Here is a 7,188-nt window from a genome sequence, read left to right as displayed (position 1 = left end):
CTTCCAGGGGACTTGGGCCTGGTCCATCACTGAGGATGCTTCTATAGACTACAATTCAACAAGCGCGGTCGTCGATTTTCATGCTGGGCTCTTCCCGGTTCACTCGCCATTACTAGGGGAATCCTGGTAAGTTTCTTTTCCTCTGCTTATTGATATGCTTAAACTTAGTGGGTACTCATGCCTGACTTGGGGACGTAGTAGAGATGCAGAAATCCCCGCACTACGGCAGGCCGTTGAGCCCAGAATAAAGTTCCTCGCGAGGAATCGTTCGATCGGTGCAAACCAACGCTGGCCTTTGCGAGCCACCGCTCGTCGCGATGGATCGACGGACCTCATGCTCATTTCAGCCGACCGTGCGCCATTTGCAGACACAGACGGCCATCTCTACTCCTCGCCGGGGAGGGAAAAAATTTGTAGTGCGACGCCCAAGCAGACGTGCCCTTGGCTGAGGCCTCGGGCACAACTTGCGTTCAAAGACTTGATGATTCACGAGATTCTGCAATTCACACTAAGTATCGCGTTTTGCTACATTCTTCATCGTGGCGAGATCTGAGATATCTGTTGCCGAGAGTCATGATTTTGTTTTGTTTTTGCCTTTCGGCGACCCAATTGTGCAAGGCGCTGGCTTGCGCTTCATTCTTTGGATTTTTAAGGTGCGTGATGCACCCGTGTGTTGTTGGGGTGTTGACACATCCCCGAACCCCGAGCACCCAATGGGTGCGACGAGGAACGCTGTGGTGTGTCCCTGCCCCATCCCCTCGCAAAGGTGGGAGGTGATGCATGGGAGAGCCGTGTCAGCGGACGGGGCCCCTGCCTTGCAAATCATGCAAGTGCACCCATCCTAAACATAGAACGCTCCAAGCGACGAGTCAACACACCTGGGCAAGGCAACGGGGGGTTACGGCAGTCCTGACTTGCCCCCGTCGAAACGACGGATCCCTGGCAAAGCACCACGCACGCGATCAGACCATGAAATCTCAACGGGGGACGAGGCCTGGACCCCCTCTAAACTGCAACTGAGCAGAGACCTCTCACTCCGACGCGGACGTCTATCTAATAAATGCATCCCTTCTGAGAGTTAGGATTTGGTGCACGTATTAGCTCTAGAATTACTATGGTTATTCGAGTAGCAAAGTACCATCAAAGAAACTATAACTTATTTAATGAGCCATCCGCAGTTTCACAGTCTGAAATAGTTCATACTTAGACATGCATGGCTTAATCTTTGAGACAAGCATATGACTACTGGCAGGATCGACCAGGTAGCTTCTAACAATGAGGGGACCCCCAAGACCTGCTACAGCCAAGGGATGCCCACCGCGATGGGAAACCGAAATTTGCATTCGCTCTGTCATGCATCCAAACATAATCCGCCGCACAAGCAACAAGAATGACGTTCACAGCACATGCAGGACTCGCAATGCTCAAAGATTTTGCACAAGAGGAAAGTGTCCCATCATCGACTGGAGAGGGCTGAACAGGGAGCCTCGATTCACAGGCACCTGGGAAGAACATCCCGTACGGAACCCTTTACCCTTGAACTCGTTGTCACCACTACTCGAAAAGAAGCCTCGAGTCTGTACGAGATGCACCGCGCACGTAGCCACCTCAATTGTAAGGCCACTCAGAGACATCCATTTCCCAGGCATATGCCTCCTACACGCCTATTGAGGTGCACCCGCATAGACAAAATCCTTCTCGATTGCAACAAACATTTTCCCATGATGAAGAGCTGGTTGCCGAAGTACCAATGGAGTCCACCGTGCTGAAGGGTGAAGGGCCGTGCGAGTCGAAACATGGCTGGTTATGCGATTGGCAGGGGCATCACTGTGCACACGACCACCTCAATTATAAGGCCGCTCGAGGGCATCATGTATAACAACACCCCCTTCGCACATTTATAGGTGATGAGAGCCCACCTGCATACATGAACATGTCTAACCTCTGGCAAATATCTCCTTTCCCAGCACAGCCTCGCTAACCATTCCCCGTGACACGTGATCTACCAGTGCAGGTACAAAAAATTTCCTATGGCTGAACACTCACACTAGCATTTTCGGATAAGCTTCAATCTCATGCACATGCACATACCGAAGAACTGGCACCACGAGGGAACCACCCGCAAGCACCCACATCTCGGCAAAAAGCATTCGTGCGATTTCTTCCCCTAGACAGACACGTTGGGCTTGCACTTGTCAGAGCATTGCAAAGACAAGCGCTCTGGTTCGTAGGAGCCTGAGAAGAACATCTCGTACGAAACCTGTTCCCCCAAAATGCTTGAATCACAAATGCTCGCAGCAGGGTCGTAATGTAAAGATGTACACTGTGCACGCGACCGAGTAAGGGCACTCAGAGACATCCATTTCCTAGGCATATGCCCCCTACACGCTTTTTGGTGCACCCTGTACAAATGGCCATACTTCGACAAGCCCTCCTAGAATTTCGCATCTGAAGAGAGAGATGAAACGCCTTGGGCTTTTTGTCCACACAATGCAAACACCGAACGCTCTCTTTAGGGGGGAGCTGAAGAAGAGTATCTCCCAGAAAACCCACGAGTGGCAGCTGTTTGGATCGCACAGGGCAGGACAGGGCATGGAGAGTTTCCGCATCCAAACAAAAATTATCGGTAATACTCTACGCTTCTACTGGCCCAGACCAAAAAGGCTGTCACGACAGTGCCATGCACCTCTATAGGATGAGATAGTGAAGAGGCGAGCACGCACCGAGAATGCACTAGCGAATAAATTATGCGGCAACCAAACCTTTTGCCGGCCCCCCTCTCAATCCCAAGGCTCTATCGATCGGCAAAAACTTAGGGTGGAGAGTGGACCCTTGATGAAATTAGGGACGTCGAGCAATGCACCCGTACAACCATCTCTTTCCTTCTTGCCGTTCGGGCAAGATAAAAATTCAATGATAGAACATGCCAATGATACGGAGCCCTTGGCTAAAAGATACAACTCCATACACACTCAGCAACAAGCGCATCTTAGAATCGAACACCAAATGTGCAGTGTGTTGCAAGCCATGCAGACACCTACATATAGGGTATATCCATCAAAACAAAGTGACAAGTACTTCCCACCAGCTCCACCATTGCGATTACCGAATGGGATAATACTCACTACCACAGATTAATGACCATCATTACCGTCTCGGAATAGATACAAGCACATCGAACTTCATCCAATCAGCTAGATGAATTTCACCTTGAAGGGGCCCAATCCAAAAGTTCTGGAGGTCATCTCCTGGAACTCTCAAGAACAAGGCCCATCTTACATGCAAACTCTGCTACTGCGCAAACATAGGTTGCAATTAAAGAGAAATTGTAAGGCCGTCACAATGGCCCGAGGCCAATGCTCTGACTAAGTCAATTTTCTCTTGCAATCACCATGCCGCCGTTCACAGAGAGATCTCCCCATTCACTTGTGACGCGACACACAATCCAAGGGCTAGACGCGAGCTCGTCCTTGAAAGGCCACTTTCCAAGGCATCCCCCAATGCAACATTGGAATGACAACTGCTGTTGAACCATTTCCCAATGTTGTGCCAATCGTGTTGGCACAGAGCTGCTAGACAAGGGCTCCCATTTTAGATCGAGTTTTAAAATCACCAAGAAGATGCGGTGAGGGCTGGCAACCGCTGCCAAACCTTTTTTCGAAATTGCGCCAGCTGAGTGACTAGAAAACATGCTTTACGTGATAGGCACGCAAAAAATTTTGCTAGAGCACCAAGCACCCACCTCATGGCTAGAGACAAGGGCTCGCCATTAGATCAACTTTGAAATCGCTGAATAGACACGCTGTAAAATGGCAACCGCTGCCAAGTCTCTTCCGTAGTTGCATCAGTCGAGTGATCGAAGAAGGTGATCTAAGAGAGGGTCCAAGCATAGGCATTCGTTGGGGGATTCGGGCCAATGGCATAAATTTATGCAATACCCGAGCAACACCGGACGGAGGTGCTAGACGAGGGCTCCCATTTTAGATCGAGTTTTAAAATCACCAAGTAGACGCGGTGAGGGCTGGCAACCGCTGCCAAACCTTTTTCCGAAATTGCGGCAGCTGAGTGACAAGAAAACATGATCTAAAGGAGAGTCCAGGTATAGCACCCTCGAGGGTGGGCTTCATGCCCCTCTAATTGATTCAACGTCGGCGTCCACCGTTTCAAAATCTGACATATCCATCCGCCTTGACAGCGGCATTGAATCAATGAGGGGGGCACGGGAGAGGCTCGCGGCAACCACCTCTCCCATTTTAGCCGCGATAGGCACGCAAAAAAAATTTTCTAGAGCGCCAAGAACCCACCTCATGGCTAGAGACAAGGGCTCGCCATTAGATCAAGTTTGAAATCGCAGAACAGACGCGGTGTAGAATGGCAACCACTGCCAAGTCTCTTCCGTAATTGCGTCGATCAAGTGATCAAAAAAGGTGATCTAAGAGAGGGTCCAAGCGTAGGGCATTCATTGGGGTAATCGCGCCGATGGCAAAAATTTATGCAATACCCGAGCAACACCGGACGGAGGTGCTAGATGAGGGCTCCCATTTTAGATCAAGTTTTAAAATCACAAAGAAGACGCGGTGAGTGCTGGCAACCGCTGCCAAACCTTTTTCCAAAATTACGCCATCTGAGTGACAAGAAAACATGATCTAGAGGAGAGTCCAGGAATAGCACCCACGAAGGTGGGCTTCATGCCATTCTAATTGATTCAATGTCGGCGTCCACCGTTTCAAAATCTGACATATCCATCCACCCTAACAGCGACATTGAATCAATGAGCTGGGAATGGCAGAGGCTTGCGGCAACCACCTCTCCCATTGTAGCCACAATAGGCTCGCAAAAAATTTTGCTAGAGCGCCAAGTACCCACCTCATGGCTATAGACAAGGGCTCGCCATTAGATCAAACTTCAAAATCATAGAACGGACGCGGTGTAGAATGGAAACCGCTGCCAAGTCTCTTTCGTAATTGCGTGGGTCGAGTGATTGAAGAAGGTGATCTAAGAGAGGGTCCAAGCATGTAGGCATTCGTTGGGGGATTCGTGCCGATGGAAAAAATTTATGCAATACCCGAGCAACACCGGATGGAGGTGCAAGATGAGGGTTCCCATTTTAGATCGAGTTTTAAAATCACCAAGTAGACGCGGTGAGGGGCTGGCAATTGCTGCCAAACCTTTTTCTGAAATTGCGCCAGCTGAGTGACAAGAATACATGATCTAAAGGAGAGTCTTGGAATAGCACCCTCGAGGGTGGGCTTCATGCCCCTCTAATTGATTCAACGTCGGCGTCCACCGTTTCAAAATCTAACATTTCCATCCGCCCTGACAGTGGCATTGAATCAATGAGGGGGGCATGAGAGAGGCTTGCGGCAACCACCTCTCCCATTGTAGCCGTGATAGGCATGCAAAAAATGTTGCTAGAGTGCCAAGCACCCACCTCATGCCTAGAGACAAGGGCTTTCCATTAGATCAACTTTGAAATTGCTGAACAGATGTGCTGTAGAATGGCAACCGCTGCCAAGTCTCTTCCGTAGTTGCATCGGTCGAGTGATCGAAGAAGGTGATCTAAGAGAGGGTCCAAGCATAGGCATTCGTTGGGGGATTCGCGCCGATGGCATTAATTTATGCAATACTTGAGCAACACCGGATGGAGGTGCTAGACGAGGGCTCCTGTTTTAGATCGAGTTTTAAAATCACCAAGTAGATGTGGTGAGGGCTGGCAACCACTGCCAAACCTTTTTCCGAAATTGCGCCAGCTGAGTGACAAGAAAACATGATCTAAAGGAGAGTCAAGAAAAAGCACCCTCGAGGGTGGGCTTCATGCCCCTCTAATTGATTCAATGTAGGCGTCCACCATTTCAAAATCTGACATATCCATCCACCCTGATAGTGGCGTTGAATCAATGAGGGGGGCACGGGAGAGGCTTGCGGCAACCACATCTCTTGTTGTAGCCACGATAGGCACGCAAAACATTTTGCTACAGCGCCAAGCACCCACCTCATGGCTAGAGACAAGGGCTTGCCATTAGATCAACTTCAAAATCGCTGAACAGACGCGTTGTAGAATGGCAACCACTACCAAGTCTCTTCTGTAGTTGCGTCGGTCGAGTGATCGAAGAAGGTGATCTAAGAGAGGGTCCAAGCGTAGGCATTCATTGGGGGATTCGCGCCGATGGCATAAATTTATGCAATACCCGAGCAACACCGGACCGAGGTGCTAGACGAGGGCTCCCATTTTAGATTGAGTTTTAAAATCACCGAGTAGATGCGGTGAGGCCTGGCAACCGCTGCCAAACCTTTTTTTGAAATTGCGCCAGCTGAGTGACAAGAAAACATGATCTAAAGGAGAGTCCAGGAATAGCACCCTTGAGGGTGGGCTTCATGCCCCTCTAATTGATTCAACGTCAGCGTCCACCTTTTCAAAATCCAACATATCCATCCGCCCTGACAGCGGCGTTGAATCAATGAGGGGGGCATGGGAGAGGCTCGTGGCAACCACCTCTCCCATTGTAGCCGCGATAGGCAAGCAAAAAATTTTGCTAGAGCGCCAAGAACCCACCTCATGGCTAGAGACAAGGGCTCGCCATTAGATCACCTTCGAAATTGCTGAATAGATGCGCTGTAGAATGGCAACCGCTGCCAAGTCTCTTCCGTAGTTGCGTCGGTGGAGTGATCTAAGAAGGTGATCTAAGAGAGGGTCCAAGCGTAGACTGACTTGGCGAACGAACTTAAAGAGGCGACTTGGGCGGGCTGACCTGGTGAGCGAACTTAAAGAGTTGACTTGGCAACGTACTTGAACAATCGACTTGGTGAGCTGACATGGTGAGTGGGCTTAGAGAAGCAACTGGGCAGGGCGACTTGATGAATGGACTTAAAGGGTCGACTTGGCAGGGTGACTTGATGAACGAACATAAAGAGTTGACTTTGTGAGAGTACTTGGCAGGGTGAACTGATGAACGGACTTAAAGTGTCAACTTGGTGGGAGTACTTGGTGGGCTGACTTGATGAACGGACTTATAGAGTCGACTTGGTGAGAGTAGTTGTTCTGGTGACTTGATGAACGGACTTAAAGAGTCAGCTTGGCGGGGTGACTTGATGAAAGGACTTAAAGAGTCGACTTTGTCGGGTGACTTGATGAACGAACTTAGAGGGTCAACTTTGCAGGGTGACTTGATGAACAGACCTAAAGAGTTG

General features: G+C 49.7%; 2 non-coding genes across 2 annotated transcripts in view; both read right to left on the bottom strand.

The window, feature by feature from the left end:
- LOC149548745 (25S ribosomal RNA) overlaps positions 1 to 195 on the bottom strand; it is a 3,270-nt gene extending 3,075 nt beyond the window's left edge. The window contains exon 1 of the ribosomal RNA XR_016354903.1: positions 1 to 195. This exon is cut by the window's left edge and continues 3,075 nt beyond it. This is a non-coding gene — a ribosomal RNA (25S ribosomal RNA).
- Positions 196 to 419: 224 nt separating this feature from the next.
- Positions 420 to 573, bottom strand: LOC149548744 (5.8S ribosomal RNA). The gene has a single exon (XR_016354988.1). It is a non-coding gene; the product is annotated as a 5.8S ribosomal RNA (ribosomal RNA).
- Between the last annotated feature and the right edge of the window lie 6,615 nt (positions 574 to 7,188).

The sequence above is a fragment of the Cupressus sempervirens genome, chromosome 7, assembly GCF_028749045.1.
Source record: "Cupressus sempervirens isolate cs-2001-9-10 chromosome 7, ASM2874904v1, whole genome shotgun sequence".
In the NCBI taxonomy this organism is placed as follows: Eukaryota; Viridiplantae; Streptophyta; class Pinopsida; order Cupressales; family Cupressaceae; genus Cupressus; species Cupressus sempervirens.
Note: the sequence above shows the minus strand (reverse complement) of the source record. Positions and strands in the feature narration are given on the sequence as shown.